The following is an 8,523-nucleotide window of genomic DNA, read 5'->3' as shown; positions in this document are numbered from 1 at the left end:
CAAGCCAGCTTTGGCCCTTTTAGAAAACAAAATAAACTGAGCCCCCCCCCGACTCACTGTTTCTGCTGGTGTGGGTGAGCCCCACTGCCCCCCACTCCCTCATGCCATGTGGGGGGCTCTGCACGAGCCCCCGCAGGCCGCTGCAGGAGCTGTGAGTCCTGGGGCTTTTCTTGGTTGTTTTCTTTTCTTAAAGGGCCGGAGCTGGCACCCGTGAGGGGGCTGGGGGAGTGGGGGGAGGAGGCTGTCGCCCCCAGGGTCCTGCTGCTGTGCCCAGCATTGCTCACGCCGGGCCTTCTGGCTGCTGAAGCGAAGGTGCCCCGGTCCGAGGAATAACAGTCTCCTTCGGTACCGCAGGCCGAGTTAGCCCCAGAGCAGGGACATGGGTTTCACTGGGGACGCAGACACGCCACGGCACGGAGCAGCCAGCACTGAAACTGGAGGGAAAGTCTCGACTGCCCCCATCCGACAGGCCTCTCCTGCAGTGTGTCGGAGCCTCCTCGTGCTTGCGACGCAACCGGTTTGTGACAGGATCAGCCAAAGTTTGACACACAAGCCACCCCCTTCTCCTTGCATCGCTCAGGCATCTCCCATGACTCCCAACCACCCCCTTTTCCCTGCATCTTATTTGAACACCTCTCGCAACAGCAGGACACCAACCTCCACTGTCCCTCTGCTTCACCTGCGGCAGGTGTGGGTGCTCTGCCGCGTCCTTGTGCGGCAGGGCTGAGCGTGTCATTTTAGTAACAGGTTAGACAAGGATTCGTATGCGATGGTTTGGATAGGGATGATTCTGCCTCTGGCAGGAGTTGGTCCCTCCCAGCCTTGCTGTCTGTGACCCGAGAGACCCAACCAGATCACGTCACGGGGATTCCTGAGCAGACGCGAACGATGCAACAAGGCAGACCGTGTCTGAGTCCAGAACAAATGAAGACAGAAAACCATTTCCATTTCTTCATTAACAAAATGCAAATCGTTTCTTCGGTCCACCACAGGAGAATCAAGTGGAGTTACTGCATTCTTACGAAAGGTAAGAGAGTCACACGAATCGGAGAGGCACATGCCACACCCTCTCGATTCCTTTTTGTATTTCAATTTTCTCTGGCCGGTGGGGATAATTTTATAGTATCACTCCAGAACATCATCTTTTATACTTTGACAAAATGAAACTGAGTCCTTGGGATTTTTCCACCCATTGCTCTCCTGGCTACTTCACTGCAGTACTATTTCATTACTTATTGATTTTTCAGCATGCTGTCTGCATCGCTGTAATTTACACAAGTTCTGATAGCCCTTAGCAATTCTTAACACCTCCGGGTGAGAGCATGTAGTTCACTTGGGATACCAAAGATAGGCAACGAGCTCTCCGGAAAAGATGACAGATCGGTAAACTTGGTAGTCAAGGAGGAAATTTGAGTAGCCTGAGGTGTGTAATACACTGAACCATCAAGATGTGCTCGCTACTTAGCTATGTTGAATTAGACCAGCTTTGTACCGCACACCGTATTGCTACATGTAGCCCATAAGTACCAGCAAAGGAATGCAGTCAAAAACAAGGATTTATAATAGACGTCCCCTCTATAGCAGCTGACCGGATACTGGGTTTAGCCCGCTGCTGTCGCAGTTAACTAGGATGGTGGGTTTCAACCTGTCCACAGACAATGTCTTGGGGCTCTGCGAAAGAGGACTGTGACCGACCAAAAGTATGTGACTATCCACACTTACAATTCAATGGGGTCTGCACCTCCACGCAAGAGTCCCAAAAGGGGTCTGCACTTCCCTTTGAAACGTTTTAGGGATCCTCAAATGAACAAAGGTTGAAAACCACTGAATTATGATAACCACTAGTCCGTAGGCTTTGTGTTACTGGGGGAAGAAGATGGATCACAAGAAGTGCACATCAAAAGACCTCTACTACTCTGTGCTTAACCGACTGCTTCCTTCAAGTGCTTGCCGTGTCTGTTTGGTTTTGATTGGGGACTCACAAGAGGAAGCATCAGCGGCATGTGCTTAGCATGTCTGAAGAGTGATGGACGGACAGCCCTGTCGAAATGCATGCCACATCTTGACGCCTCTAAGGGGGAGCAATGTTGGGTAAATGGACTCCCATGCTGCTTCCCAACTCTGAAACAGGTAGACTCCTCAAGGAACCTGCAGTCGCTGCCTGCGTCCTGATGAAACGAGCCCTAATCTTTACTGAAAAGTCTAATTCAACTAATTCATAACACCCTCTAATACAACTGGAAATCCAGTTAGGTAATCTGTCTGGGTCAATACTGCCTGACCCTTCATCTATGTAAGCTATAAAAAGCCTGGGGGAATTTGGTCCTATGGATCTAATGAGGGTATTATAGAGGCAAGTGTTACCATCCCGATCTTCAAGCTGTGGATAGCAGTTGCAAGTCCAGAAATGTGTCCCAACCCTCCTCTCATCTATCACTGGCACTGGAGAATATCCTCTGTACGTCACCCAGGGAAGAAGATGACAGAGATGCTGTTATCTGTTGTTCTTCAGCATGCAGATCCTCTTCCCCAGAGCCTCGCGCTTTTAATTGCTCACTTTAGGAATGACTGGGAGCAAAGGGATGCAGTTGCAGCGAGCACCGAGGACGATGTCAGTACTGAGAATATCACCACTGTGAATTTGGTCCTGAGACAGGGAGCTCAGTGGGACTCATGCCAGGGTCTTGAGCAGCCCTTGAAGAGGATGAGGTGGCCTTAGAAGAGCGGTACTTCTTTGTCTCCCCTTTCCCCCCCCAACCTGCAGCTTTATATTGGCCTTGGAAAATGTCATCTGAGGGCACCAACATGTTATACCCACCACTGTGATTTATGACAGACTTACAGCACTTCAAGAAGTGGCTTCTTCTGGCTTGTTACCTGCACCGTTTCCCAGATCTCTGGAGGATCACCTCCATCTCGCTAACAAAAAAGTGTACGGTGAGCATCTCTTGCCTTCTGGAGTGATTTGCAAGAGGCACATTTTCAGAAACGTTTCCCAAGGACAGGTGCATTCTTCAGCAGTGCGGAGCAGGTTTTAAAGCCAGGAGACTTTGCTTAGCTACAAAGACAGAACTCGGTATAAGGGAAGTCTTAATAACTAACCAAGAAAAAAAAGAGTCTTTTCATTTTTTAAAAGGAGAGGAGAACAAATAACTACAAGCTGCCCGATTAACACAAATGCCGATCAAAACTCTATGCACAGAAATGGCAAGTGTAATCGCTAGAAGCTCCTACTGCTCTGACTCATACCCACAGGAGATGAGAGGGAACGGGGAGATGCCTGGGCTTGCTCCACGGCTTTTGTCCAGGGATGGGGATTACCAGGGTGTCAGCACAGCTCAAAAGGCAATGCTGCCCATGAGAACGTGAAATGGAGCAGAAAGGATTTGTGCACTCCAAGACTGGGGTACACAGGGACACTATTTCATGAGTGAAAATCTAACAGATTTTAAAAAAGGAGTTCCATTTCCTCCCTGGAAAATGGCACTGAAGAATATCACGTGTGGATTAATGCTAATATTAGCACACGTGATATTCTTCAGTGCCTCTTTCCAGGGAGGAAATGGAACTCCTTTTTTTTTTAATCTGTTAGATTACTTACCAATTACTTATCTTTCTTAGGTGTAGCCTTTTGAACCATTTCATACCCATATTATTTAACATCCAATTACATGCTCTAAAATGTATTCTAATGTGGAAATAAAAGAGCCACAAAACTGAACAAACAATCTGAAGAAATCTCCACTTTCCCAGGGTGCTGAAATGCTCTCTCTCATCATGTATGGGAGCCCCAAGTTAATAGCATTGGTCTAATGAGTGAGTTTATGCTAACATTTTGGAGCCCGTTCTTTCTTTCTTTTTTGCATTATCACGTCTGAATGGAGGGGGGGAAATGTTAGCTTTAACTGTCTTGAAGCTGGGTTGTCCTTTCTTCTTCTAGCCGAGTGCCACACGGCGCACCGTAGCTTGCATGAGCTGCCCTGGACATGAATCATCAAGCGAGTTTGCTGAAGGAGCATGCAGTAATATTGCCAACGGGCAATCTAGTTAAACAGTTAATACTCACTCTAAAGCCACAGAAGCAAAGCCAGGAGACTACAGGAGCTTACTGCATTCTTCCAGGAATTACGGGATATTTGCCACACATCCTTGAGTTGTGAGGGAGAAGCAAGATGTATCACACTTTTAAAAAAAATCTTGTGGTTTTAGATTTTTAATATATTGTAATGGACTTCGGAAACACCACTATTGTCTTTCCAGTGGGTGCCTGAGCGGCTCCGGCTTTCCGGGTTATTACAGGCTGATGCTCTGGTCACGTCCCTTCTCTTCCGTCAGGCAGGGCCCCGGCTGGGGTGGAGCAGGACCAGGAAACCCTCCTGGGGAACTGGGTGGTCTGCATCCCCGGAGTTACGGGGAGCAAGGGAAGTTTTAGTGATGCAGCTTGAAGGAGAAGAGGAGCCTGCCAGCTTTCTGGGCCTGAAGGTAGAGGAGGAAGCTCTGGAGATCCAGCCTGAGGAAGGCCCCAGGAAATCGAACTGCTGGCGAGAGAAAGATCATCGAGTCTGGGTTAGGACATGGTGGCTCAAGGAAGGCAGGCCTGAGCTATGAGACTGTAGACAGGTCTGGCTCAGAGCGCCAACCTAAAGAGGAGGACGCCTGTGGTTATTAATCTTCATTATGCAATGTTAAATGTAACATTAAGCTTTTTTTCCCCCATTAAGGCCTTTTTTTTCATCCTACGCATCTCTCTTTGGGGTAAAGGCTTCCCATTATTTTGGAAGAAGGACTGAAAGCAATTCAGTCACATTCAGCCTGGCTCAGAAGAAGTTCGCAGACAGCTCTGCTCCTACCAACATGTCCTTGGCATGACAGAGGGGGATGTATGGAGTATCCCACTCTCCGACTCAAAGTTTGCCCTGGTTGGCTAAACGTGGAGGTGGGACACTGTTGGCTACCACTGATGCTAGAAAGACAAACTGGAATCATTTCCAAGATTAAGATGATCATATTTTGCCAAGATTAAAGACATTTCATGACATTATAATCTCTGCATTCTTCAGGGAATCAATCAATTAACCATTTTTTGGGTTTAACATAGCACCCATCAGTGTTAAATCTAACTGCTTCCCAGCTACACAGGATTTGCATAGCAAGGTCTATAGTAAACTTCAGAGAAACTCTGCCTTGATCTGGCCACACTGGGCCCAGACAGCAGTGATATTCAAGCTGCCATGGCTGATGCTTGGTTTCTTGCAAACTGCCCCACCAAGTCCCGAAGCTGGGCTCTTTCTCTGCTACGCGGGCAGGCACTCTCCTTTCTTGCCACAACATGGGCGGCTCAATGGCACTGGGCACAGGACTAATTCCCATTTTCAGCCCCCTGTAGCCCAGATCAAATTCATCACTTAATCTTCTGGTTAAAACTTCCAGGTACAAAATGGAAAAAAATACTTGAGTTTCTGCAGAAAGGGTGGGAATTAAGCACTTAAGTATAGATTCACACTTCATCAAAGATCCCGCCTGCAGGTCACATCCAGGCCGTGGGGCTTCCCGTAGGGCTGCATATGTGGTGCTGGGAGGAGCGGTGGCAGTGTTAATAGCTGCAGCTCCTGGAGCCATGGCAATTAATGTCCCACCACCAAATTTTCATCCTGCAAAATCCAAAAATACGGGGTAGGATCTGGAGAGCAGAGCTGTGTCTCCTGGCCCTCAGGGAGGGCCCTGGGAGGAGAGCTGGCTACCAAATTTCCAGTGCAATAACACAGCCACTATCAAATTTGCAGTCCCGAGGGCCAGATGACAATGATCCATGCTCCAGCTCCAGCCTGCATGGTCGGATGCATTCAACATCCCCGGGTACAGCAACACGTGTCCTTTAAAGCCTCTGGAGTTACAGCAAAGGAAATGTCTGCAAAGTGTGTATGTGCTAAGATTCAAGACAGCGTGCACAATCCCCACCGATGCCCAGGGCACTGGGAAGCCACTAGGACTTGCCACTGATTTGGACAATTCTGCTTTAAACTTTCGAGAAGTTTGAGCAATACAGAAAGACCACAGCCCATGGGACAATTCTCTGCATCCACATCAGAAGGGAGTAGGACGAGGGAAGCTAGCGAACCCAATACTTGCACACATCGCTTTATGTTGAATGTGCCAGCTAAAGCTGGGGTGTGCCTCTAAGTACCCCTGGGCTAGTCCTGACCAAAATCTCCGTGTGACAAGAAACCTTTTCCACTTTGGCAAAGGCATGGATCTGAAACCTCTGGCTGGTGAGATGCAAGTGTGCAGCCTGGTCCCCTGAGGATTTCCTAGAGGCAGGGGTGTGCTTCCTGGAAGTGCTGCACAAGTACCTTTCAGGCACATACTTCTTAAAGGGCCTGTGCATCATAGCACTGAAAAGAAACACCTGCATAAAATTAATTGCAAAAGCTTTGCTATGTCATGGCAGAGTTGAGACCTAAAATAGCGATCATTTAAAAAAGTTAGGAAAAGCAAGCATCAAGGTTTCTACATGGGCTGAACATGTGTGCTTGGGTTTTTTTTCCCTGTTTTCCTCTGCTTTTTCTGGAGGTTTAAAGTCATTAAATAGTTACCATAAAATATGTGAGTGTGTGATAAGACCAAGTTAATGATATTACTATTTACTGACCCACAACAGTATGCTCTGTGCTGCATAGTACAGAGCAGAACAGGAATGATCTTATAAGAACCTTAACTATCACATGGCTTTATGTTGGGGTTTGGGGGGTTTGTTTGGTTTTTTTGCATTTTACACACACACACACATGCATGCACACCCCTCCCCCCCAGTTCTTTACAATTTTTTGATTGCACTGAATAGCTTATCAAGGTTGTGTGAATAATGCCAGGAAAAGATACTCTTCTAAAAATCAATACGTTGAAAGTGCTGTTTTAGGGTTGCTGTAGTTGTTGGTTGTGTTTCTGAGTTATTCCTATTGACCTGAGTTCAAAAACAAGGTATTGATTTATAAAGTACCTTCAGTAAATAAATGCACATTCTTTCTGCTAACCCTAATAACCTGTAGCATACAGAGCAGGGTTTCAACTCAGCGTATTACAGCACAGCCCGAAGTGTCAAGAGTTTTCTAAAAGCTGCCAGACTTTTCTGACATAAAGGATAATAGAGATAAAATTTAAGCAAGCAGGGAAATTGGTGGGGCTGTGAGGGGAAATAAAAGGGGCAGGAGAGGAAGCAGGCAGGGGTATAACGTTTCTTAAGAAAGTCCTGTAAAAGGCTAGATTTATATTTCTTGAGTATTTGCAAGCAACAGACCAGAAAGACTTAGCCAGTGGTATTGAATGTGGTTCACGAAGGAGTTATATAAATTTCTGAGCAGCGAGGATTTACTTTTAAACCTTAATGATACGAGTAAAATGGATCATCTCTGATTGGAGGATGAGGCAGAGATTAATTAAAAAAACGGGTGAAGTCAGATACTGGTCCTTTGGTAACTGTGCAGTGTAATAAGATGGCATTTCTCAGACTATTACTGCCATGTCTTAATCTGCAGCTAGTTAGGACTTGATCGGCTCCCCCTGGAATCGATGGTCAAGTTCTTATTGACTCATCGGTGCAGGAAGAGGCACTCTATGATTTCGCTCTCAGAATTGCCATTGCAAAGTTCACGAGGTTAAAGACTGAGATTGATGCTCCAGCCTAAGCAGGGAAGAAGATTCAGAGGCGACGGGAGCAGACGTGGATCTGCTTCATCCTCAGAGGCTGTTGCCTCGTGCCTCCGGTTTGGGACTGCTGCCACGGACAGGCTGGTCAGCCAGACCGCGTCGTTTCGCTTCCAACCACTCTTTCAGGAAGCAGATTTCCAGCATTTTCTCATCACGTCACGGTGTCACATGGAACCAGCTGGTATGAAAACACGAGAAACAAAGACCGCAGAACCAGCAGAGAAAGTAAGGAAATATAAAAAGCATAAGGCAACCATATATCAGCAGAGGTCATCGTGTTGCTTCTGAGCCTTCAGACTATCACGCGACCGCCACCTGTAAGCTCTGTATACAAATATAGCTCCCTCAGAATAAGAGCCTTGATTTTTCCCCGCTCTGATACTGCTGTTCTGCTTGAGAAATTTGATTTTTGCTGTTGAATTTTTGCTCTTCATTTGCATTTATCCCACAGTTTTATGGTCGTTTGCAACTTTCCCTCTAGTATTCAGGGGAACTGCAACAGGCTCAATCAGTAAAAGGAAATTTGAGACGAGAAGATTTTTGTCTTCATCCAAAAGAGATGTGTTTTTTAACACTTTTTTCTGGCATTGTCTTCCCATTTCACTGTTCATCATGAGCGCTCCTTTCCCCTTTCTTAATAAGAGCAGAAGTGGGCTGACTCCACTAAATTAAGATGCTGTGGGTAATGAACTGACTGTCAAATGCCAGACTGGCAAAGAGTCACAGAAATGGCTGCGTTCGTTATTAAACCTGTATTAGAATAAGGACAAGAAAATATCCCTAAAGCGCCTTCTCTGCTTTGCAGGCCCTTCCCCAGAC

This window comes from Crocodylus porosus, unplaced genomic scaffold (genome assembly GCF_001723895.1).
Source record: "Crocodylus porosus isolate Cpor-Errol unplaced genomic scaffold, CroPor_comp1, whole genome shotgun sequence".
Classification (NCBI taxonomy): Eukaryota; Metazoa; Chordata; order Crocodylia; family Crocodylidae; genus Crocodylus; species Crocodylus porosus.
This window is presented reverse-complemented; position numbering follows the sequence as displayed.